The sequence below is a fragment of the Carettochelys insculpta genome, chromosome 4 (genome assembly GCF_033958435.1).
Source record: "Carettochelys insculpta isolate YL-2023 chromosome 4, ASM3395843v1, whole genome shotgun sequence".
In the NCBI taxonomy this organism is placed as follows: domain Eukaryota; kingdom Metazoa; phylum Chordata; order Testudines; family Carettochelyidae; genus Carettochelys; species Carettochelys insculpta.
In genome coordinates, this window is record NC_134140.1 from 16,681,585 (window position 1) to 16,708,180 (window position 26,596).

At 46.6% G+C, this 26,596-nt stretch overlaps 1 long non-coding RNA gene across 1 annotated transcript; it reads left to right on the forward strand.

Annotated features, from left to right (window-relative positions):
- LOC142012211 (uncharacterized) lies at positions 1 to 26,596 on the forward strand. Its single transcript, XR_012645284.1, has 3 exons — positions 1 to 70; positions 10,972 to 11,046; positions 26,540 to 26,596. It is a non-coding gene; the product is annotated as an uncharacterized LOC142012211 (long non-coding RNA).

Here is a 26,596-nt window from a genome sequence, read left to right on the forward strand (position 1 = left end):
CTGAATTAAAGGTCCGTGTGGAAAGATGAATTGACTGTGATGCAGGATATAAAAACTGCAATTATATTAAGTGAGTGTTTTTATTCTTTCACTTCTTATGCAACACAATCTTTGGAAAAAAATATAAAAATAGTATCCAGAAACATTGAGTCACACTTGTTCTTGTCCCCAACTCACTAAAGTCCATGGAAAGAATATGGAAAGGAAAGGGGATCTCAAATACAGGGGGAAACATAAACCTGTATTTATTTTCTATTTGTTTAGCACCTAACATTGTAGGGTCGTGGACCATGACTGGGGTTTATGGGTGCTATGGCAATTGAAATAGTAAAACCTATGGCAGAAAGTGTACTTTTAAAAGAATTCTGCTTGTGTATCTTTCTCTTGTTATTAGTGTGTTTTAGGAATCAGCATATTTTGGTCCTTTTTAGCACATGACAGCCAGGATTTCCAGAACTGAGCTGTCATTTAGACCCCAAGTGCAGTGGTTCTGAGTACATGGGTTAGTACAAGTGATTGGGTCCCCACCAATGCTGTTCCATCAGTGTGTGACACTCAGACTTAATGCTGCTTTGAGCTGCTGTAAAATGAGCCACTTTATAATTATTTCCCAGGGCACTGTAAGAAAGAATTTGTTTATTGTTCAGGGTACAGAAGGGGACTGTGGGAAGGCTTTGGAGCAGATATCAGCATTATCAGCATCATCAACAACCAAAGGCTCAGCACCCATTGGTGTCTGATGCCTCTCACTGTTTCCTTCCATCTTTCCATATCCAGTGAGGAGTGGCTTAGGTTCTGTAGACGAGCTCCACGCCAATCTACTATATCATCTACCCATTCTATGGGGGGTCTGCCTCTCCTATTCAAACAGTCCATTATGCCGAATACCAGAGTCTTGATTTTTTTGTTCATTGTTCATTCTGCAGAAATGCTCAAATAGCTGTAACTTGCATTGTATAACCTTCTGCAGCAGGTCCTCTTTCAGCTGTATCTTCCTATATGATTCCTCGTTGGAGACCATCTGCATCCATCCTATTCTCAGGATCTTTCTATAACAACTCCTCTTGAATGCAAATATCCTTCTCTTCACATTTTTCGTTATCACCCAGTGGGCAGCTTACCAACCTGAATGAAAGCAGAACTCAGGCACTCATTCACACCCTCTGCCACACAGCTGTCCTGGCGTGGAAGTACCATAAACAAAAGTGGCAGTTCTTATGTGCGGGTGGGTGGCGGACTAGAGGCAACACGCAGGTAAGAAACCAAGTTAACTCGGCAGTGAAGACCTTCCGTAGGTGGTCAGATTTGCAGAACTGTTCGGAGAAACAGATAAAGCACATGATGGGGTATTAGTTAGTGTCTGCTACAGCCCACCATATCATGCTGTGAAACTGGATCACTGGTACCATATGCACTGATTCCCCCATGTGTAGGGGGAAAAAAGCTACATGATCGTGAGGACTTCAATTGGAATGACACATGCTGGAGGTCTTGCGCTGCCAGTATTAAAACATCCTTGGAATTTCTAACCATGGTAGATGATGATAATTTTCTAGCTCAGAAAGTGTTCCAGCCACCACAGAAGAATTCTGTGTTAGACCTTGTTCTAACAGATAAAGAGGAACAGATCACAGAGCTAAAAAGTAATTGTAGTTTAGATTCAAGTGTTCATGACCTGATCACATTTATACTGTGAAAAAGAATAATGTCCAGATCAGTGAGTTATATATATTTGGTGCTTTGGCCACGGCTGTGTCTACACGTGCACGCTACTTCAAAGTAGCGGCACCAACTTCAAAATAGCGCCTGTCACGGCTACACCTGTTGGGCGCTATTTCGAAGTTGAAATTGACGTTAGGCGGCCAGACGTCGAAGTCACTAACCCCATGAGGGGATGGGAATAGCGCCCTACTTCAACGTTCAATGTCAAAGTAGGGAACGTGTAGACGATCCGCGTCCCGCAACATCGAAATAGCGGGGTCCTCCATGGTGGCCATCAGCTGAGGGGTTGAGAGACGCTCTCTCTCTAGCCCCTGCGGGGCTCTATGGTCACCGTGTGCAGCAGCCCTTAGCCCAGGGCTTCTGGCTACTGCTGCTGCAGCTGGGGATCCATGCTGCATGCACAGGGTCTGCAACTAGTTGTTGGCTCTGTGGATCTTGTGTTGTTTAGTGCAACTGTGTCTGGGAGGGGCCCTTTAAGGGAGCAGCTTGCTGTTGAGTCCGCCTTGTGACCCTGTCTGCAGCTGTTCCTGGCACCCTTATTTCGATGTGTGCTACTTTGGCGTGTAGACGTTCCCTCGCAGTGCCTATTTCGATGTGGTGCTGGCCAACGTCGAAGTTGAACGTCGACATTGCCAGCCCTGGAGGACGTGTAGACGTTATTCATTGAAATAGACTATTTCGATGTCGCTACATTGAAATAAGCTATTTCGATGTGGCGTGCACGTGTAGACGTAGCCCACATGTCCTGGCAGGACCAATGGTAGTCCAAGCTTACAGGAAAAACAAAACTATTCACAGATCATTGTCCCAAATACTGGACCGTTACATTCCTTAGGTACTACTAATGGTCCTCACTTAGCCTGTCTAGTTCAGTAAAACAGGTTTACACTTCATATTTCTAATCTCAGATACAGGAATGGTACATGGACATAAATAAAATATGCATGTTCAGCAGATCATAACTTTTTTAATATGTTACATGAAATATTTTGCATAAAGTATATTTGAGTTATGTCATATTCAGAAGCATATTTCCCTAAGAACATGGGATGCAACGGTGGTGAATAGTCACACCATATGAAGATGACAACTATTTCCATTTCACTGGTATCTCATAATGATGATAAACAGCAACTATCAAAGTTAGAGCTTTTTAAATCAGTACATCTGCATAACTTTCCTCTACTGTTCCTTCTAATCTTTTCCATCTATGTGCGGATTTTTTTCCACCCATGTGCGGCATAAATTGAGGCATGTGCAACTGTGCCCCATCAATAGAAACATAAACCCAGCTGTGGGCATTCTTCTAATCAGCTGGGCATCAGTGGAATCTGTCCTGAGTGCACAATTTACAGGGAAGACTGCTTTCCTCCAAGAGTTCTAAAAGAGGTGGCAGAGGCGCTTACTTGACCATTAATGCTGATTTTCATCAAGTCTTAGAGCACTGGGGAAGTTCCAAAAGACTGGAAAAAAGCCATTGTTGTATCAGTTTATAAAAAAAGGTAAATGGAATGACCTGGGTAATTATAATCCTGACAGCCTAACATTGATCCCTGCCAAGATAATGGAGCTGCTCTTAACAGGACTCAATTAATACACAATTAAAGGAGGACAATGCAGTTAATGGAAATAAACATGGATTTATGGAAAATAGATTCTGTCAAATTAATTTGGTTGATAAAGGTAATAGTGTTGATATACTATACTGAGTCTTTTGTAAGGTATTTAACTTGGTAACACAACATTTTGTTTTAAAAACTAGAACAATATAAAATACACATGGTGCATATTAAATGGATTAAAAATTGGCTTACAGACAGGTCTCAAATATGACTGTAAATAGGCAATTATGATCAAAATGATGTTTCCAGTGGGATACCAGTGGGGTGGATTCTTAGCCCTGAACTATTTGATCAGGGGAAACAACAACAACAACAACAACAAAAAATCACTGATTCAGTTTGAAGGTGACCCAAAAATTGGGGAAGTTGAGAGTAATGAAGAGGGCAGGGCAGGTCACTGGGCCAGAATGATCTGTATTGGTTGGAAAAGTGGGCACAAACAAATACGCATTTTAATATTGACAAAGAGAAAGCTGTGCTAGTCTATATACTATCAAAACAAAAAAGCAGCCAAGTAGCACTTTAAAGACTAGCAAAATTTTAATATGATTGAGTGTATGCATCTAGAAAGACAGCCTGTCAGTCAAACTTCCAGCCAAGCTTTACCCTGACTTCACTGGGCCACAAATTTCTTTTGCAAGATCTGTCCCTTAGATCATGGGTGGGAAACTGTTTTTGGGTTGGGGGCCACTGAAGCAAGAAGCAAAAAAAAACCAAACCTTCCCTGATATTGTCCCTGGCTGTTGGGGGACCAGGGTTAAGGGTCTGGGTGGCAGGGAGGGTGCAGGAGCAGGCTGGGGACAGGCAGTCTCAGCCACAGTGCAGTGCAAGAGTGGGTTGGGGGTGGGTCACGGACTGGAATGGAGTTCAGGAGTGGGCTGAGGCTGAGAGGTCTGCTGCTGGCAGGGGGAGTACGGGAGTGGGCTGCGGGGGGGGGCGGGGTCAGGGTGGAAGGGGATGCAGGAGTGATCGAGCGGTGTGAGGTCTGAGCAATGGGGGTGCAGCTTACCCCCAGATGCACATGGCTCTGTGCCCCTCCCTCCACTCCCAGGCACCACCCTGGGAATTCCAACCAATCAGAGCAGTGGTATGAAGCCTCCAGATAGTTCTGCCAGGGCCATTGTGCTGCTCCCGCTCCCCTTCCCCTGCCGGGGGAACAGCAGCGAGAGCAGCTTCCTGCCCTCCAGCCCCCAGCAGAGCCCATGGTCTGTATCCCGACTGCAGCTTGCCTGATCTGGCTCATGAGGCTCAGAGCCCCAAACCCTCCACCCCACTGCAGGCCAGATGCTATGGAGGCGAGCCCCAGGCCTCGGGGTCCGGATCGCGGGCTGGGGTTCGCCACTCTTGCCTTAGATGGGGAGTATTCCTTACCCCCGGTGTCTGTCACCTCTTATACTGACTAGTGCCAAATGGTGTCCCAGGCGAGGAGGGTGTTTGGCCCCCTCCCTCCATGTGTTGGACTCTTTTACAGTGTCCTCTTTCAGATATTTTCCCATCAAATTTGCCTCTTCTGGCACAGGCTTAGGGCAAGTCAGTTACCTTGTGCCCTGTGCCTTCAGGCCTCCAGGCTCCTGACCAAGCCCTGCTGTCAGTGTTGCCACTTTGGGCTCTGTAAACTCTTTGGCCAGATCCACGCTCCTTCATGCAAACTAGCTTACAACTGAACTTTTTGTTTCCTATACTGAGCTCCTGAAGGCTTCTTTTTGTGGCACTACCCAGGCCCAGAACCCCAGGTGGACAGTAGGGTTACCTGCCCCTAATTCCAGCCCTGATGGATATTGGTCTAGGAGCTTTTCTGTCTCTTTTTCTAATGGCACCATTGCCTGTTTAAGATGATTCCTGTCTCGGTAGGCTATTACACGGATAATGTGTTGACATAGAACTGCAGAAGCTGTACCATTCTGTGGTATATAGTGACTCATTTCAAAATTTACTGTAGGCTTATGATTTAGATTGTACCTCTCCTTCTAACTGCTTTACAAACAGAATGGTGAGGATAAGGAGAACTGCATTCACCTGTATGGTGAAACATCTCAGGGGCAATCCTGCAGTCACACACTGGTGTGAATTTAGTCCATTGTGGTGTTTGACACACAGCAACACCCCACAACCACTAGGAGCCAGGAGAGTAGAAAAGTATTGTGGTCTACACAGTTTGGGAGGATTTTAGGTATATAGTGCTTTCGTCCCCCACACGCTTAGGTGTGTGTCCCATGCAGTGGCACCGACACCAGAGGTGAGAAACTTTTTACATCAGCTCCCATTTTTTGTCCCTGCGATTTAGCAATTTGCGCCCCCAGCCACCCAATGGCCCTGGAACCAAGCAGCGGTCTCCCGGAAGGGAAGCGCTGCATTCCCTCAGCAACAGTGAGGGCAGAGGCTCTGGGAGTGAAGGGGGAGACAGCGGGTAAATCAGGTTTCTGAATGCCACTCTCTCTTTTGAAAAGCTTGGCTTTTATTTTCAGTTCGTTCAAGGAAGAGATCTTCTTTTTTATCGATTGGACCCATGGGATCGTTTCTCTGACCCTGACACCAAACAGAAAGAGGTTGATAGTAATTGTGCTAGTTTTGTAACTTACACTGCTTCGTACTGTGAGGGACTCTCAGCAGCCACGAAACTTTAAACAAAATGTGTTCCTCTCTCTTTATATCAAACTCTAAGAAGCTTGGAAGCAAACCCAGCCCAGGCTGCCTCAAGGAGTTAAGTCTGAACATGACCTATAAAATAGACTGAGCACTTGTAAAGCAAACCACTGGTGCACCTTGAGCCCAGAGTCAGTGCTTGGGTGATCTCAGCACAGAGCTGGAGACGGATTTAATTTTTCTTGAGGGCCCTGCCTGGTGGGAGTGGGGAGTGAGGAGCTGGCAGTCGCTGAGCCAGTCTGGCCGGGGTGATGAGCTGTCTAGTCTTCATGGAGTGTGAAGCCTGCTGGCGTTTCTAACCACAGTGTCCCCCGCCCCAGCCTCTCTTGCTGGCAGCTGCAAGCAGAGCCTTTTGTAAGGTGTGGGGCAGGCTCTGAGAAGCTCTGCTGAAGTTCACCTAAATGCTCCCCACTCACTTCCCTGCAGGAGGATCATTGACTCATTAATGAAGCTGCTGTCCTGAAGCAAGGCCACACCCTTGTACCTGGAGAGACATCCTGAGTGAGCTGCTGCCTGGGGGGCAGTGGGAAACAAAAACAAAACGGATTCAGCCAGGAGGCAGCTGCCTGCAGAGATCAGCACAACAGGAGCAGAGCGGCCTGGGGAAGGCAATGGAGGCCAGGGGAAGGCAATGCCCTGCAGTGGAGGGGGAGAGGGTGGGGCAGCCTGAATCACACTGCCCCCCCTTACAAAATGTCATGCCCCCCTGGGGTGCATCCTGCCCACTTTGGACACCCCTATCCTGGAACACTCCATGGGAAAAAATGTTTCCTCTACAGCCTTAGCTGAGAGCCCAAGAGCTTTTAGCTCCAGCTGTAGAGGCACCTGCACTAAGCTCCAGAGGTCCCATGTTCAAAGCCGCCTGTGAGCAGTAAAACTTTTTTTTTTGTGCTAGTACTTGCTGGTCCTGAGTAACGGCAGCTCAGCAGCCCCAGCTATAGGATTGGCTGGGGGGGCGGGGAGGCGGTGAGCCGGCTGAATACTGGCTCCTCTTTTTTTAACAAACAAGCACTGGTAGTGAACCTCATTGGAATTTAGCACCCTTGGAAAAATGACATGGGATATTTAAGAGCTAATAGCGATGCTTTTAGTCACAGCACATCCAACACCATGCAGCCTGTTGTCATGTTGGGCATTCAAACAGCAGAGCGCACGCTAGCCTTGATCTGGAATTGGAGGGCAGGAGACTAGAAATTATACACTGGTTTTTCCAGTTAAGGTCATGGGTCTGGTTCTGGATAGATCACTTTTTAGCTGCGTCTACACGTGCACGCTACTTCGAAGTAGCGGCACCAACTTCGAAATAGCGCCCGTCGCGTCTACACGCGTCGGGCACTATTTCAAAGTTAACTTCGACGTTAGGCGGCGAGACGTCGAAGTCGCTAACCTCATGAGGAGATAGGAATAGCACCCTACTTCGACGTTCAACGTCGAAGTAGGGACTGTGTAGACGATCCGCGTCCCGCAACGTCGAAATTGCTGGGTCCTCCATGGCGGCCATCAGCTGGGGGGTTGAGAGATGCTCTCTCTCCAGCCCCTGCGGGGCTCCATGGTCACCGTGGGCAGCAGCCCTTAGCCCAGGGCTTCTGGCTGCTTCTGCGGCAGCTGGGGATCTATGCTGCAGGCACAGGGTCTGCAACCAGTTCTCAGCTCTGTGTATCTTGTGTTGTTTAGTGCAACTGTGTCTGGGAGGGGCCCTTTAAGGGAGCGGCTGGCTGTTGAGTCCGCCCTGTGACCCTGTCTGCAGCTGTGCCTGGCATCCCTATTTCGATGTGTGCTACTTTGGCGTGTAGACGTTCCCTCGCTGCGCCTATTTCGATGTTGGGCTGAGCAACGTCGAAGTTGAACATCGACGTTGCTGGCCCTGGAGGACGTGTAGATGTTATTCATCGAAATAGACTATTTCGATGTCGCAACATCGAAATAAGCTATTTCGATGTTGGCTGCACGTGTAGACGTAGCCTTTGAAGGATAAAGGCACTTGAGCAATTCCAAAGGGCTCGGAGTGAGTACAGTCTTCCTCCAAAACACCAATTTACCCATATTTAGGAGGAATTATAAGGCTCTTTTGTTCTCAGCCCATTGACTACTGGGGGAATGCAAGCTAAAGGGGAGGGCATATGACTGCCCCCAGCTTTCTCCTCCTGCCCTTCACCAAAACTAGAGCCATAGTTCTCCCCCTGCCCCATGTTACCTGAAGGGAAGGCACTCCATCTTCTCCCTCTGCCTCTCAGCCAGGTTCTCTCAGGCAGAAGTGGCTCTATGCTGCTGCCAGGGAGAGTGGCTGAACCAGCCAGGGCAGAAGCACAGGAGAAAAGGACAGAGCTCCTCTGCTTCCCCACCCTGGCACGACAATTTGAGGGGGTTGCTTGATCCTCCATGTCCCACCCCCACACCCATCATGGTAGAATGGCCCCTTAGCACCTTATTCACTGGTTCATGGATGACCTGTTGCAGTGTAAATGGAGGGAAGATGGCTAGAGCTTGATTGAAGACTCACTCTTAATTAATCGGATGATGTCGTAAAAATTTTATGCCATGGCTATGGAGAGAGGAGGGGGAGTTTCTTTGCCTTCATTCTACCACCTAAAAACTGAGAAGCTGTTCAGAGTGTTAGAACATAATCCAGACTGGGTCAGACCAAAAATCCGTCTTGCCCAGGATCGTGTTCTCCAGCAGTAATGAATGCCAAGGGAACAAAAAGAACAGATAGTCATCAAGTGATCCATCCCCTGTTGTCCATTACCAGCTTCTGGCAAACAGAGGTTAGTGACATGATCTCTGCCCAGCTTGGCTGAGCCATGGATGGACTTCTCCTCAATGAATTTATAAAGTTCTTTTTGAACCCTGATAAAATTTTGGCATTCACAACATCCTCTGGCAAGGAGTTCCACAGGTTGGCTTTGCATTGTGTGAAGAAATACTTCCTTTGGTTGTTTTAAACCTCCAGCCAAATGATTCTATTTGGGGATAGCGTGTTCTTGTTTTGTGTTATTTACTCATTCTCTTTCTCTACACCAAACATGATTTTACAGACCTCTCTCATATTGCCAATTAATAATCTCTTTTCCAAGCTGAAACATCCCAGTTTTGTCAATTTCTCCTCATATGGAAGCTGTTCCACAACCCTAATAATTTTTGTTGCCCTTTTCTACACCTTTTCCAATTTCCCCACGTCTATTTTTGAGATAGCATGATCACGTCTGCACACAGTATTGAGGGTGTGGGCATACCAGGAATTTATATAGAGGCTGTGTGATACTTTTCTCTTTTATAATCTATCCCTTCCTTAATGATGCCCAACATTCTGTTCCCTTTCTGCCTGCTGCTGCACATTGAGCAGATAGTCTCAGAGAACTGCTCATAGTGATGCCACTGTCTTGCTCTGGAATGGTGACAGCTAGGTAAGGTCCCATCATTTTATATGCAGCCCTGCTGAATAGGCTATTTCAGCAGTTCTCAAGCTGCAGGTCAAGCTGTTGGACCCAAGCTGGGTGAGGGGGCAAGGGGTTGCACCTAAGTTTGAGAACTCCTGGTTTACTTAACCTGATTCCCATTTGTTGGCTGGTTTCTGTTCTTCTGTTAGGAAATTACAATGAATTGTTTTTAGGATAAAATGGTGCAGATTTGGACCAGATTTTGTGGGGGCAGAGCAGGGAAAAAATACTACATGTCCCATGCTTGAGTTTTGGCTGGTGATGCTTTCTGAGCTACTCGGATCTCAAGGTCACTTTTTGCCACAAACTAGACTTCAGAAGACTGGGGAAGGGTTGGTCTCTCAGGCAGCTTGGACTATGCGCGTCTCTGTTATGGAGGGCAGGGGTAGGAACGGTGCATGGCGTCTGCTCAGGAACATTTAATTCAATGCAGATTGCCTAGCCAAATTGTGACCTGTATCTAGAGCTGGTTGAAATTATTGAAAACAAGCATTTTGTAATAAATAGTAAATAAAATCATCCTTTTGAAAATAAAACCAAAAATCTCATTAAAAATTTTGGGGGTCTGAAATAATTTGTGTGTTTTCTGGGGATTTTTTTTTTCCTCCTTCGGTTTTGCCCGAGGTTTTCTTTTTTCCACATGCTCCTTTCTATACCCTTTTCTTGGAGTAGAAAATGAAAAGGAGAGGCTGGAAAAGCTGGAAAACTCCAACCTCCAAAACATTTTCAAATTAAAAATAAATCCTCAGAAATGTTCCAACACATTTCTTGCCAAAACCTTCTTACATTTTCTTATTTTTTTACCGCAGCTCCACCTATATCGAATCCTCTATTTTTGTTAAAGGTTATAGAGAAGGTTGTAGCAGGACAGTGCTGAGTAACTTGTTGCCTCAGATCTTCTTGACCCATGTCAGTTGTGCACTGATTCGGATATACTTCAGAAATTGTACTAGTTGCAGTGGTACAGAATCTCCTCCTAGCAGTGGATGAATATGAGGTGTCCAGGCTAATGTTATTAGCACTTTCAGTGGCCTTAGTTCAGGTTGTGTTGCTGACTTACCTGCAAGCACTAACAGGCTCATAGGTGATGAGTGCAGCTGCACAGGAAGTCACATGCATTCACAGTGTTGCTCCCCACCCCACACACACATACTCACCGTCATCATTGTGCTGCTTCCAATGAGCGTGGGGCAGTCCTTCCCCTCTCCCAGAGCAGTGCAGCCCAAGACCAGTGCAAGCTTCTTAACTCATGCTAATCTCAGGCCATGCCTCTCCAGGGGAAGGGGAGGGAGCTGCCCTACACTCATCAGAAGCAGCGGGCTGGGGTGGAGCTGGGGCAAGGAGAGGGCGGGGGATGGGGCCTGGGCGGTTATGGGGAGGGGTCTGGGCGAGGAGGGGATGAGGCAGGAGCACATGGCAGGTGCCCCCTGGAATCCCCACATCAGCCGCCTCTGCCCTCTCTGTGCACTAGAAGGGAGGTGAGTCTGGTGGTTTGCTGAGCAGAACCTGTTCAAGGCCTCTTTGTTTTATTTCCTTCACATGCACAGAAAATGGCGTCCAGTTCAATAACGGGAGATCATGGAAAAGCAACATTTTGATCAACTAAAGAGATAAAAGTAAAGGTAAGAGGGGGAAAGATATCCACATCTCTGACTGTCATAACTAACTTGCTTGTTGCCAGTCCCAACAGAGTCCAAGGAATTAAAGGGCAAGTTGACTGAATTACCCCCTTGCCTGTCTAGAGGATCCTTCTAGGTCAGAGGCAGGCAAAATAGGGCCTAGAGGCTGTAAACAGCCCACAGACCAGCAGGAACCTCAGGCAGGCTCTCTGCCAGCCCCATCCCCACATGCCACTCAAAGCAGCCCACTGTGGGGGGGCCACGTGTTCGCTGAGCACTGTGAGCTGGGGGAAGGTGGGAAACAAATACTGGCCAATGGGTGTTGCCTGGGCCTTGCACGGGGACAGCATTTGAAGTGCCCTTTCACCTGGCTCGTGGTGCTCCAAGAAGCACATGGCCCCACAGCTGGCCACTCTGAGCAGCATACCAGGGTGTGGAAGGCAGGGAAACAGCCTGAGGGACTTGCTGGGCTGCTGGCTGGGATCCACCTCAGTAAGTGCCTCCCAGCCAGAGCACCCAGCTCCTCGCCATAGCTCTGTGCTGCCCCTCTTTCACCCTTGTCCTATAAATGCCTTTGCACCCCCGCACCCCCACACCCATACCCTCTTCTAGATCCCAGACCACAATCCACTGCCCCAGGTCACAACGCAAATCTCTGCACCTCTACAGCACTCCTGCCCTGCATCACAACCCCCTCCCAGACCCTGAACACCCTTCTGCACTTTTCCTTCAGGTCAGAATCCTCTCCTGTACCCATCACCGCTCCAGGACACAACCTCATCCTACCCCAGGTCACAAATCAAACCCTTGCATGCCTCCTACGCTCCTCCTCTAATGTAGACTCCTTTCCTACACCTATATCCCCTCCTGCATCCCACATCCCCTCCTGCAACGCAATCTTCTGCCTCAGGTCACAGCCCCCCTCCTTCACCCAAACTCCCTCCCACTTCCCACACCCCAGTCACCTACCCCAAGCTCCCATCTGCACCCAACCTCCATTCCATACCCTATACCTCCACCATTAATATCATGTAAGAGTGTGGCCCTTGACCACGTATTCATGGAGTGCCCCCCCAGCAAAATTATTGTCCACTCCTGCTTTAGATCATGTCAACAACAAAAAAGGCTCATCCTATTGAAAAACTGAATTCAGATGCAGCCAACAGGGGTTTAGTTCCATGCTATACCATGGGCTTTCTCTCTCTCTTGGACCAGTTACATACGGCTTGTTTACATGGTTCAGTAATGTGCCTCTATGTAGGTGTGATTTCTAAAGTGTACTGATGTGTCATGCATTCATTGACCTGTTTAGACCCAGATGGTGTACATTAAAGGTTTCATAGTGTGCATTAAGGTAGTACTACCATGCTACGGGTATGTCTGTAATACCTCAGGGATTGATGCCACAGTGATTGATTCACTGGCTGTCAATTTATTGTGTCTGCTTAGACATAATAAATTGATCTCTGAGCATGCTCCTGTTGATGCCAGCCCTCCACCAAAATGAAAAGAGTAACCAGCATCAACAGAAGAGCTGCCTCTGCTGACCTTACCACACGTAAGATGCCATTGAATCATAGAATACTAGGACTGGAAGGGACCTCGAGAGGCCATCGAGTCCAGCCCCCTGCCCCTGTGAGTATGTTGACTTCATTTAATGCTATTTGCGTAGCCGAAGCAGATTGACAATACCACGTAGTGTAGACAAGGCCTACATTAAAATGTAAAAGGGAATCTTCTGTACACACCCGCAGGATGTCCATGAACCAATCAATGCAGACCATGTTAGCAGATATTTCAAGTCACACCCTTGTAGAACACATCATCCCATCAAATAAATAAGCCTTACAGCGCTTTTTCTTATCTGTAAAAGAGAGATCGTACTGATGATGAGCATACTTTTGGTTTTCATGTCTACTGAATCTGTGACTCTCTGGAGCAAGGGCCGTGAAGGACGTATTGAAAAAAACCTGAATCTTCACCACTTGTGCTGAACCTATCCCATGCTTGGATGATTTTGGTCATCACTGCCAACAATCGGGTGTTCACTAGCACTAAATTCAATTTATAGATTAACATCTTTAATCTGCCCAAAACAATAGCTTTTACACTTACATGTTGGAATATTTATTTATTTAATAAAAGATGTTCAACCAATTCTAAACCACGGCCTTCACATCTCAGCTGTTAAAACTACAGTACCTCTCTATCAGATCCAATGGGCTATCATATGATCTTAATTTATACATAATGCTTTTATAGATGTACTGGTCAGTCTCTCAAGGGAGCATAAAGTCACCATTGTTAGCACATGCTTACTGGCAACAGCACATGCTTCTAGATTACTGAGCTTCCAGCAATGACATTACAAGAAAAAGGAGGATGAAGTAATACTGAGTGCTGTGACAGCCTCTGTCTGCAGGACAAGAAGTTAATTCAGAATTAAACCACATTAGCATTGAAAAAGCCATTACTCACTTGCAAACTTTTTTTTTCAGAATCATTTCATTGCTCAGTGCAATAAGCTCCCACATTTATCCACAAACATTTTATGACTGATGCTTTCTTTTGCCTTTGAATGTTTCTTTAATGAAATCTGTGTGCTTAAAAATATCCGCTAACATTGTTACCATTTTGCTTTTCGATTAACAAAACGCCTATTCTATCACAACTTGTGCTTGAATGGACATTGAATGTTGACCTTTTTTTAAAAAACAAACAACAAATATCAATGACTTTCCAAGCATTTTAGATTTTTTTTCTAAGGATAAATAAATGCATCTAGAGTAAAAAACTTGGGTGTAGCTCTTTGTCACTTATTTTAAGACAAAGAGCTCTTTGTGTTTGGCATTAGCTAAAGGAGACTTCAGTCAGGCCTTGCTTAAAAAGGCCTGCTCTGTTAGTGCTCAAAACAACTTCTGTCAATGTTAAGGTACTTGTTTTGGTCTCTTTAAATGGCTGTGGTGACGGCAGTAACCTTGTCTGCACAGTGAGTGAGCATGCATGGGCCTGACCTTAGGGCTAGACAAGCAAGGTGGTTTCTTGGGGCCCTGTACCTTTAATTGACTATGAAATCCACCACTCACCACCCAGGCCTTTCTGTCAGTGTTCCTGCTGTGCTGGGGCCCACCCACTGAGCATGCAGCAAGCTAGGGGGCGACTCTATAAGACACTTGCTCGCTGCATGCTAGTTGGCCACATGCACATTCATGTAACATCTTCAAAGTTCCATAATGCACTTTGGCATAAAGTGATCCAGTCTTGAGCACAGTTCTGAGCTGTTCAAGATTAAGCTGGCTCCACATGGGCCCTCCAGGTAGTTTAACAGCAGCTGGGCATAAACACACCCCTTTTTCCAAGGCTATGCCATGTTTGAGACCAGGAGCGGTGGGTAATACAGGAACCGCCAGTCTGGCTTTTCGCCCACTGAGGATTTCCCCACGTTTATGAAATCCCAAGGAAGCTGGATCTGCCAGGTTACAGCCTCTTTTGCCATTGTAACAGAACAAAGCAACCCTCCAGAGCAGGGACCTGGCTCTACCCATAAACCAGTTAGATTCAATATATACAACACGTGGCAAACACTGTGATCAGGGCATCTTTTCAGATTGCGGGGGGCGCAACCTGCATGTGCTGTGATAGTGGAGAGGGAAAAGTGAGGGCATGGGGGGATGGGCAAAATGAGGACAGCCGCTTCAGCGGTGTTACAGAGCATGCGCAGTATAAGCCAAGCAGCAAACTGAGGCGGGGGGAGGGAGGCAAACCAACTCTGTCGGCCCTTCCCCACCACATCACCTCTTTCCAAGAGCTGCTAAGGCACTTGAAAATGCTACTTTTTGGCAGGTAAAGTAGCAATTAGCTGACAGAAGAACCGTATCTACTGTCATTCTTATATAAAAGAAAATTACATAAATACTAGGTCCATTCAACCCTAACGCTAACATATTCCGACATCTTGTGGCAAGTCACTTGTTAAGCTTAAAATTTTAACATACATTTTTACTTTGTTAACTAACTCTGAAGAGACCGAAAGAGACACTGTCAGGATTCCTGGTTCTATCTCAGCTCAGGGAAGGGAGTGGTGTCTAGTGGGTTATAGCAGGGAGCAGGTACACCTAGGCTGTATGTAAGAATGCCAGAAGGCCCATCATGGATCAGACCAATGGTCCATCTAGCTCAGTATCCGTTTTTCTACAGTGGCCGTACAATGACTTCATATACAGGCAATATGATATTCTGCTGGCTGATCCACTGTACACCATGACCCAGCTAGTTTCCATGTGATGTTATATAGCTCTTTCAAATTCCTCTGTCCTGCAGCTAGTTCGGCTTGTTGTGCAAGGTTTTCCACAAAGTTCTTCTTGCCCTATTTTACAACCTCTTTAGGTTCTTTGTTGGCTTCTGAATACAGTCTCTGAGCGTCACACTGGGAGGGAATGGCCTGGAACATATGGAACTGCTCACCTACTTGGGCAGTGTTATGGGCTGAGATGGAGACAAGCATATCGGTACCAGGATAGGGAAAGCAACAGCTGCATTCAAGACTCTCTGTTCCACATCAAGATCACAAATGATATCTGTGAAAATGAAACTGGATCTTCAACACAAATGAGAAGCGTGTGCTCTTGTATGGATGTGAGACCTGGCTTACTAAAAAGTTTTCAGATCATAAGCTACAGGCATTCATAAACAGATGCCTAAGGTACATCCTTCACATCAAATGGGAAGACTTGGTCACAAATGTGGAGCTTTGGAACAGAAAAGGACAAGAACCACTTGACATTCAAATCAATAGAAGAGAGTGGGGATGACTAGGCCACGCTCTCAGAAAACCATCATCCAGCATAGTCTGTCAAGTTTTCATGTGGAACCCACAAGGAAAATGCAAAAGAGGAAGACCTCAGACAACATGGAGATGATCTGCTGAGACTGAAGGACAACAACTGGGGTACTCGTGGGGTCAGCTAGAAGTTTTGGCCTGAGACAGAGTGAAGTGAAGGAGACATGTAGATGCCCTATGCTCCACTCGCAGTACAAGGGTTAAGTAGTAATATGATATTTTCTATCTTATCGATTTCTTTCCCAGTGATGCTCAATGTTCTGTTAGCTTTTTTAGATTAAAACAAAAAATCAATCCAGTAGCCCTTTAAAGACTAACAAAATAATGTACAATTATTTATTTATATATTATTATTATCATTATTTATATAATTATATATACATTATTTTGTTAGTCTTTAAAGGGCTACTGGACTGATGTTTTGTTTTCATAGTATATAGACTAACACGGCTTTCTCTCTGTTACTTTTTTAGAGTGCCACTGCAGACTGAGCAGATGTTTTCAGGGAACTATCTTACTGATTTCAAGATCTCTTTATTGCGTAATAAGAGCTGATTTAGACCCCATCAGTTTGTAAGCATAGCTGGGATTATATTTTTCTATGTGCATTGCATTTATTAACACCGAATTCTATCGACCCTTGTGTTGCCCAGTCACTCAGTTTTGTCAGATCCCCTTATAATACTTTGCAGTCATCTTTGGACTTAAATATTTTGAATAATTTTGTATCATCTACAAATTTTACCACCTCACATGTTGAACAGTAACAAAGAGGAAGCCGTGCTAGTCTATACACTGTCAAAACAAAAAGCAGTCAAGTAGCACTTTAAAGACTAGCAAAATGGTTTATTAGGTAAGCTTTCGTGGGACAGACCAAGAAGTGGGTCTGTCCCACGAAAGCTCACCTAATAGTCTTTAAAGTGCTACTTGACTGCTTTTTGTTTTGATACCACCTCACAGTGTACCTTTTTATTTCTACTCTTTGTTTCCCATCTTTTAAGTGGAGTACTTGGCAATGTTTTCATGGTCATCTAAAGATCCTTGAATGAGAAGCCATTTCTTATCTTAATCATGTTATCTCCATCTGTTTATAAACAAACTTCTTGCCTCAAAGGCAAAGCTGGGAGCAGCACAAGCTTTGTTGCCATAAAACCCCATGCCCTAGCCCCAGACACAGCTCTTAATCTGACCTCAAGTATGAGATTCAGAGTCAAACTATGGGGGGAGCTAGCATCTCCTAGTTTCCCCCCTCAATAGCACCCCAATTGTAATGAGTTGTAGACACCCTTTGGCACCAACAAGAGGTGTCTAGAGGGGTTCTTATGGTGCTAAATTATCTTCACCTGCCCACCTCTAGATTCCCTACTTTAGCAAGAACAGCAAGAGGTCCTGTGGCACCTTTTACACTAACAGATATTTTGGAGCATAAGCTTTCATGGGCAAAGACCCGCCTCATCAGTTGCATCTGATGAAGTGGGTCTTTGCCCACAAAAGCTTATGCTCCAAAATATCTGTTAGTCTCTAAGGTGCCACATGGACTTCTTGTTGTTTTTGAAGATACAGACTAACACGGCTACCTCTCTGATACTTTAGCAAGGTGACTTCTACCTAGAAGGGAGAAACTTGGATGAACCAAGCTTCAGGAGAAAGCTGCTGCCTTCAAATAGCAGGGCTTCAAATAACAGCCAAGCCACATGGTGCAAGGGGCTGCAGGTTGGCTATTCGCTGACCACTTCCTGGGACAATTCTTTCAGGCGTCCATATGTTTTTTTACTTTATTTCTTTTTGAGTTGTCGGTTCTGTGCTATGGAACTGCCAAGAGCAGATGACTGTTTTGTAGTGTATGTTAAGGGGTATGGCTGAGAAAAGTAGTAATACTTTTATCTGAAAAGGGGTTGATTGTTCCCCTTTTAAATGATATTTTACTGACTCTTAGAAGGATTCTCCAGCCCATGTCTCTGCCTCACCAACACTTTGTAATCTGCTATCTTTCATATGATAACCACAATTTAAACTGCTCAAGGTCCATTTTTTAAAAAGAGATCTGCTTTTGTCTGGGCACTAACGTAAGTGGCCAGATTCAAAAGCTTCTTAGATGCTGAGATCTGCTGAAATATCAGATCCCAGCTGTGAGTTTTGAGCACTTGAAAATCTGGTTCTGAGCTCTTTTGGAAAATCTGGTCTAGGATATCTGGCTAGAATTAATGGTGTAGGTATGTTCTTATTTTCTCCAAAGAACTCCTTGTGAAAGGCTGACTCCTAACCCTCACTGTATAAAAACATTCACGTTTCTTTTTAAAAACCAGAAACAAAAACTCTTTTGTAACAGTCACTTTCATTATACTGTGTTGGCCTTTTTTGTCGAGGCTATTGATTTTTAGACTCAATCAGCTCATTTCCACTTGTTTCTTGTTACTCTTTCAGCCAGCGAAGGCTGTTTGCCCTTTTCCACTGAAGCACTGTGGTTTCTCTGTTGATGTGAGCTCTGCAGAGGGTTATCCCTTGGACAGGCACATTGGTGCCAGATGAAGATAATGGACTCTTTTCAGACTAAAACATGCCTGTAGGAGTGTTCTGAGCATAACTTTCACAAACATAACTGCAGTTAATCTTTGATTTGGGATTGCCAGGGGGGAAAAGCTTTGGCCTTGACTGCCTGCCTAATGTTTTTTAAGGCTCCTGATGACTCTTGGGGGTGTGTGGGAATCATCAAGACTTTTCAATGTTGCATTCATCTCCCTGTTTCACTTTGCCAGCTCCTGCCAAACATAAAAAAGTAACAGCTAGAAAACCAGGTATCCAGCTACAGGAAGTTTTCCAACAATCCAGTTCTGTTGAAGGGAAAGAAGTTCTCTCTCTTCCTCTCTCGTTCTCGTGCTCTTCTCCTGTCCTGGCATCGGGGAGGGACTTTTGGTGCTCTAATAAATAAATGATGCCTCATGGCACTTCACGGGTTTATTTTGAATCCATAATCAATGTTCAAAGAGTAACATAAATAGGGCAAATCCATTAAGGAGTGCAAACAAATATTTGCAGCTGGGCCAGGTGTGGGGGCAGCTGGCTCCACACCCCTAGAAGGCACGGAGCCTCAGCAGAAGGAGTGTAACCAAAGGCAACAAGCCCTGCCTGGAGCACGGCAGCAGGTCCTCTCCCACCCATGAGACGCCATGTGAAGCGGTGAAGAGAGACTCGTGCAGTGTTTCCAGGGGCTCAGAGCTCCCAGTTACTGCTTCTGTGGCAGTGTCATTGTCCTCCATGGCTGTCCAGCATCTTTGAGCTATGGAGCCCTATGCACTTGTCCCTCTTCCATTGGGCCTGTCCATTTGATCAAAGACTGGCCTGGCCCCAAGCAGCCAAATGAGGAGATAACCATCTGAAGATGGGACCTCTTTATGGCACGAGCCTTGGAGATTTAAGAGCATGTTCCTAATGCCATTTCATCCTGGCTCCCTTTGAGCCTGCTCCAAAGCCATCTGTGAGCCTGTCATTAACTTCATTGGGCTCCGTATCGAGGCTCATCTCTGAGTTGAGGACCATCTTGTGCCTGACATCCATGAGGGAGCCAAAGAGGGTGAGAGTATAAGGTTCCTCTCAAAGGGATGGAATGCAAATCACGTGAGCAAAGGCTGGAATGCAGCAAGAAAGGTTTAGATAGGATGTTAGGAAAAATTTCCTAATTGTCAGGGTGGTTAATTACTGGCATAAATTGCCTAGGGTGGTTGTAGAATTACCATCATGGGGGATATTTAAGACCAGGGAAATAGCTAACTGCGATAATGCAGATGGGCAGGGAACTGGACTCCATCTCCCAAGGTCCTTTCCAGTTCTATTGTTCTCTGGTTCTATGATTCAGCTTCTGTCACCCGCAGAGATTACTTTCTGCTAGCACCACCATGGATGCTGGCTGCTTGAAATGAAATATGGGCTACGTCTACACTAGCCCCAAACTTCGAAATGGCCACGCAAATGGCCATTTCGAAGTTTACTAATGAAGCGCTGAAATGCATATTCAGCGCTTCATTAGCATGCGGGCGGCCGTGGCACTTCAAAATTGACACGCCTCGTCGCTGCGCGGCTCGTCCCAACAGGGCTCCTTTTCAAAAGGACCCCGCCTACTTCGAAGTCCCCTTATTCCCATCTGCTCATGGGAATAAGGGGACTTCGAAGTAGGCGGGGTCCTTTTGAAAAGGAGCCCTGTGGGGACGAGCTGCGCGGCAGCGAGGCGTGTCAATTTCGAAGTGCCGCGGCCGCCCGCATGCTAATGAAGCGCTGAATATGCATTTCAGCGCTTCATTAGTAAACTTCGAAATGGCCATTTGCGTGGCCATTTCGAAGTTTGGGGCTAGTGTAGACATGGCCATGGAGAAGCAAGGTGAAGACTGGCTCCTGGTGCCACCCCATTTCACACCAGCCAGGCATGAAGGCTGTTTCTACAGATGGCACTTTCGGAATAAACGGCCCAAAATATGCTAATGAGGTGTGTATGTAAATTTCTGACACCTCATTAGCATAAAGTCACGTGATTTGGAGTCTGGAAGACAGTCTTCCGGACTCCAAAACAACATAGCCCCTGGGGGGTGTCTTCCGGAAGGAAGTCCTCCTTCTGGAGGCCCCTTCTTCCTTCCAGAAGACCACCCTGGGGGGCCACATGTCTCCACACCGTTTTGGAGTCCGAAAGAGCGCCTTCTGGACTCCAAATCACGTGACCTTATGCTAATGAGGCACCGGGAATTTACATACATGCTTCATTAGTATATTTCGTGCTGTTTGTTAGCGTGCCACTTTCAGAGAAAGTGGTTTTCCCCTGAAAATTTAATTGAATCAGCTATGCTGTGGTTTGAATCCATTGCCTCGTATCCTGCCCTCTGTGGCAAGAGAAAACATCTTTTCTCCAGCTTTTTATGGCAGTGACAGCTATTCAGAGTATTTGTAGACTGCTCATGTCCCCCCACTGAACTGCTTCTTTTCCAAATTAAAATTACGCAGCTCATTCAGCCTTTGCTCATGTGATCTGCAGACCATCCCTTTCATTATCTTTGCCGGTCATCTCTGGAGCCCTCAGAGAAAGTGGCATGTGTAGAAACAGCTGAAGAAGCACTAGTTTTACCCTCTCCCAGAGTAGTAGTCCTTGTCTTGCTGTGTGCTTCCTGATAAATTCTGAGTCAGCCAGAATGCCCTATGGGGCTTTGGCTACAGCATAACCCTCTGCATCCTAGGGCTGCAAGAGCCAGACTCCAGCCTGGAATGGGACTCTGGGTGAATGTAGCAATCCAGGTAGGAGAATAAAATTCGCCTTCCATGCTGATAAGGGATGGTACCTTGTGGAAACCACAGAAATGCACTTTCCCAGCAGCACAGAATGAAAACCTTTCTATGAAGGCCATGAGCCAAATTCTGTGCCAAGAGACACCCTCTATATAGTCATAAGTAATCATATGGTCCTAGACCACAGTGCCTGAATGCCTCATAGTCATATAACCATGGGGCTAGAATGGATGGCCAGGGTCATCTAGTCTAACCACCCAACATGCTACAGGATTTGTTTGCGTTTGAACCACCCAAGAAAGATGACTTTGTAGCTTCCTTTTGAAAAGCTCCTGTGCAGGAGTGTCCATGACCTTCCTGGGCAGTCTGCTCCATTGGCCTACTGTTCTTCCAAGCAGGAGGTTTTTCCCCTGAAATTTAATTGAATCAGCTATGCTGTGGTTTGAATCCATTGCCTTGTATCCTGCCCTCTGTGGCAAGAGAAAACATCTTTCCTCCATCTTTTTATGGCAGTGACAGCTATTCAGAGTATTTATAGACTGCTCATGTCCCCCCACTGAACTGCTTCTTTTCCAAATTAAAATGATGCAGCTCATTCAGCCTTTGCTCATGTGATCTGCAGACTATCCCTTTCATAATCTTTGCCGGTCATCTCTGGAGCCCTTCCAGTTTTTCTACATCCTTTCTATACAGTGGTGACCAAAATTGGACATAGTCCTCCAGATGAGGCCTAACCTGTACATTTCCCCTTTGGTTTGTAGCGAGCTAACAAGCTCTTTAATGTTCTTATTCTCATAACAGTCTGGTAAAGTAGGGAAATGCCATGCTCTTCATGGCTTGGTTTCCCATCTAATGGGGATAATCATGATTCTTCACCATTATAAAGTGCTTTGAGCTCAAAGGAAGAAGAGCACAATGCTATATACATGAGAAGTTTTCTTAGCTGCTACTCAAATATGCTGAGAACTGAGTAAATGAGATGTTTTCTTTTAATGCAGTATGGGTGACACCTGGGTGAAAATAACAAAGAGTTCTGCTAGTGAGAAAATAACTACCAAAGCGTCCCCATTTTATATCATTGGAAGACCACCCTTCCTACTTGTGAGATCTTTTTGCACTCCCTAAATTCTGGAGGTCTCTGGATATTGAGGGAAAATATTTTTTCTGAGCTGAAGTTGATGGAGCTCTGCCAATCTACATCAGTTGAGCATTGGCCCCTCAAAGATACAATTGAACCTCTTGTAGTAAAATTTGACCTTGTGTTCTGGTCAAATGTTCTCCTCTGGCCAATGGGAGCTGAGAAATTGTGATGCACTGCTTCTACTCTCAGTTTATGGCCAATAAAAGCTGAGCGATTTTTCTGGGGGTGGGGACAGCATGCAAAACTCTCCCTGCCCCACAGCACACAGAGCACCCAGCTGCTCTGAGCTGCTCCCTGCCACGGGGGCTGGTGGCGGACAGGATTAAAAGGCTTGGTGGGCTGAATCTTGTCCACCCCTGTACTAGAGGCTGTTTGATTGCACGCGCTAACATTCATGGGTGCGTTTCTTAACAAGATTTGATTTGCATTTGAGTTGAGATGCCCCACTGTGATGCTTGCAGAGGTTTTCAACCACTTGTATCACCAAGTTCTTAGAAAATCAACTGCAAATGACCCACACGCTAATTTACCATGCACCAGCAACATCCTGTTTTGTCAAGGAGCTAATCTGTGCCAACCAAGCAAAAGGCAAAGTGTACATTTTTTTAATAAAAATCTACTTTTTGGGGGCCTCCCTTAAACCTTCTTAACTGATATTAAGTAATTTAAGCATTTTTAACATTCTAAAGGCACATTAATCCTTTTTTAAAAAGAGTAAATGGGCTTAGAATGACGTTTTAACAATGTCTATGGAATGTTAAGTCAATGAACAATTCTAGCAGCAGTTTCAAGCATTTTATTAGTCAATAATAAAATCTAAGTATTATCCGGAGTTTCCAACTGTTTGTCAATGATAAAATATTCTAAATATTGCCAGTATGAGCTGTGGGGGATATGTTTGTGTGGTTTTTAGTTTTTGGTTTTTGTCCCCCAGCAAATGGCAATGCCATACATGTGGCTGGAATGAGCTGGAGCATGTAATATGCTGCTTTATGTGACTATATTTTCACAGAGATTTCCTCTGCCAGGAGCCTCATTCTTATAGATATACTATACAATCAAATAAATTTAATTTGTGTCCAGTTCAAAGAATCTGCCTGGTTTATCTGGTTTATTACAAAATATTGTGTGAAATATTTATTAATATCTGGTTTATTACAAAATATTGTGTGAATTGGAATGACATTGGAAGGAGTTGGTGAGGTGGGTTCACAGTTCTCTGGGTGATGGTAGGGTATAGTTTGGGTACTAGTTTTTCAGCAAAGTCTCTCATCTACTGAGATAAACTTTAGGAATGTGTTCTGATTTCTGTGCCCAATAACTCCGTAGCCTCTGCTGCAGCAGCCATTAACCAGTGGGAGAGTCTCGTGGTATTTGTATAACTGGTATTTTTCTTTAAGCATAAATAGAGTCGTGATCTGCTGTAAATTCTGAAAATTAGCATAACATATAAATAATAAAACAAGTTGTAGTTGTGGTCTGGGATGTGCCCACTTAGTCAGAGGGAACTGGACTGGGTCCCTGGAGCATCACTTAAGCTACCACCCAGCTGTCAAAAAAGTGCCTCTGCCCTCCCACTCCAACCCTGCCCCTCCCATGTTCCACCCCCTCCCATCCAGGTTCTGCTCATGTTCCTCCCCCTCTGTCCCTGCTCTGCCCACGTCCCACCCGCACCCGACCTCAGCTCCACAGCTTTCCTCCTGGTCTTCCCCCATCGCCTCCTCCTGCAGAAGTCTGCTGGGCAGAGAGGGACTGCCTCCGCAGACTGTATCCACACTCACCAAAAGCAGCACAGTGCTGACCATGAGTGTGGGGGGGGGGGCAGGTGGGGGGGGCAAACTGGGGATGCATGTGACCCCCCCACCCCTGGTAAATTCTGTAAGTGGCACTGCTGCTGGACGAGCGTGTACAGTCCTAGTGTCTATCCCTCAGGAAGAATGTTCATACACTGGGGAGGTTCACAGAACAGCCACAAGACTGATTAAAGGATTAGATAATATTCCTTCCAGTCATAGCCTCAAAGAGCTCAGTTGGGTAAAATATAAAAAAGAGAAGTTCAAGGGCTTACTTAAGTTACACAAGAAACACAGGTTTGCCAGTGGGCTCTTCAGTCTGACAGAGACGAGTCTCACACGATCCAGGAGCTGGAAGCTGATAGACAAAACCAGAGTGGAAATAAGGTGTGCGTTTTCATTGGTGAGGGTAGTTACCCACTGGATCAATTTACCCAGGACTGTGGTATGTTGCTGGAACATCTGCTTCAGGAATTAAGCAGGGGAAGTTCTGTGGTCCATGCTGAAGAGGAGGGCAGATGACAAAAGGTGACCATCCGTCCCATATTTGGTGGGATGGTCCCATATTTGGGACACCAACAAGGCATCCCGACTTATTTTTTAAAAGGACTTAATTGTCCCGTATTTGGGCCCTCCCCCGCTGACCTTTTCCGCCAGCAGCTGCTGGCCGTAGAGCAGTAGGTCACTTCCCTGAGCCTCAGGGAAGTGGTGGGAACGTGGGAGGTTGACGCTTCCCCAGAGCTCAGAGAGCACCAGTGTCTGCCACTTCCCGGGGGCTCAGGAAGGGCTGGCAGCTGCTGCCACCTTCCCAGCTCCCCTGGGCTTAGTGGAGCTGGGAGGATCTGCCTTTCCCCCCATATCTCCCTGTCCCGTATTTGGGATAGAGAGATACAGTCTCACTGTCACAATGGTCCCTTCTGGCCTTTGAATCCATGATTCTAAACTTGGATTTAGGTGCCTAGTATTAGACATGGAAATTGAACCACTCAACTGTAACCTCAGTTAATCCCTCTGTGACATGGAAACTGCTGAGTGCCCCCTGTCTGGATTGTGCATATGAAACTGTGTCAAATAAGGATACTGAAGGGCAGAGACCAGCTGGTGGAAGAGGTGGGGATTAAATGCTGAAGCTTCTTATTTATTGTATCCTTAATTTTATAAAACTACTAAGAGGTGCACAGCTGCACTTTCCAAACAACTCTGACACAGTCTTAAAAATACAACTAGGCTGTGTCTACATGTGCACGTTATTTCAAAAAGACGGGCCCTCTTTCCAAAGAACGGAGGGTGAATCTACACATGCCATGTGCTCTTTTCATTGAAAATTGGAGGAACACAGCCCAGATGGCGAAAGCCGGACCCCGATCCCATCGTGGAAGAGCACCACCCGTTGACAAACTATGTCGAAAGAAGCTAGGTGTAAATGCTCCACGAGCCACGCTCTCAAAAGAGGAGTCCTCCAGGGCGGAACCCAGCTAGAGTGCGGAGATGCCCTGCCCTGCAGAGCGGGGCTCTATCATCTGCATGCCCAGCCTCTCTTAAAACCACATGGACCCAGAAGTCCCATGGCAGGAAGCCGAGAACAAACGAGCTGCAACAGCACAAGCTGCCACCAGCACGCCTGCTCAGCTGCCCCTGATAACTCCAGAGGCCACATGGCCAGCACCCAGCAGCCTCCTGAGCCCCAGCTCCTCCGCCAGAGGCCTCACAGAGTTCCAGGAGCCCACCCTGGAGAAGACAAAAAGGGCCCTGAACTCTGAGACCTCTTAGGTCGCTGGAAAGAAGAAGAGATCCGCTGGGAGATGGGGGAGTTTTTCAAGCGGAAGAAAACCACAGCCTAGCGCTGCCTGGCCAGAGGACTGACCAGCCGTGGCTACCCAGAGTGGATCCCGGACCAAGTCTGGAGCAGAGCTAAGGAGCTCCAGCAAGGCTATGCCCAGGTCCGGGAAGAGGCCGGGCACTCAGGGGCAGGCCCCACCACCTGCCCCTACCACCGGCTGCTCCACTCCCTCCTGGGGCCCTGGGACGGCTGCCCACCCCAGTGGTCCTGGTTTCCTGGCTGGCAGGGTGGGGGTGGCACAGCCACCAGAGGGCCACACATGGGCCCAGAGCCAGACACCCTGGCAAGATGTGGCCCATGGCACACCCTTGGTGCCCACCCAGCACCCAGACCTGTGGACAGCTCCAGGCACCAAGATGCAGAATGGGATGTATGCATGCTGGCCCGAACTTGGGGATCATCCCACCTGGGGGGGCGGTCCTTGTGTGCACCCGATGCCATATGGATGCTGCGCCTGCCACGCCTGGGCCCCAGGAGGATGGGGGGATGGGACAATGGGGGAGACGGGGCCCCAGGGAGGATGAGGCCCCGGGAGGATGAGGGGACGGGTTCCTGAGGGGGATGGGGGGAATGGGGTGCCACTCGGGAACTGACATGCCATTCACCTCCCCTTGCAGGTGCAGCAAGCGAGGGTCTGCACAGCCCATTGGCCTCAGTGGTCCCTGAGAGCTCCC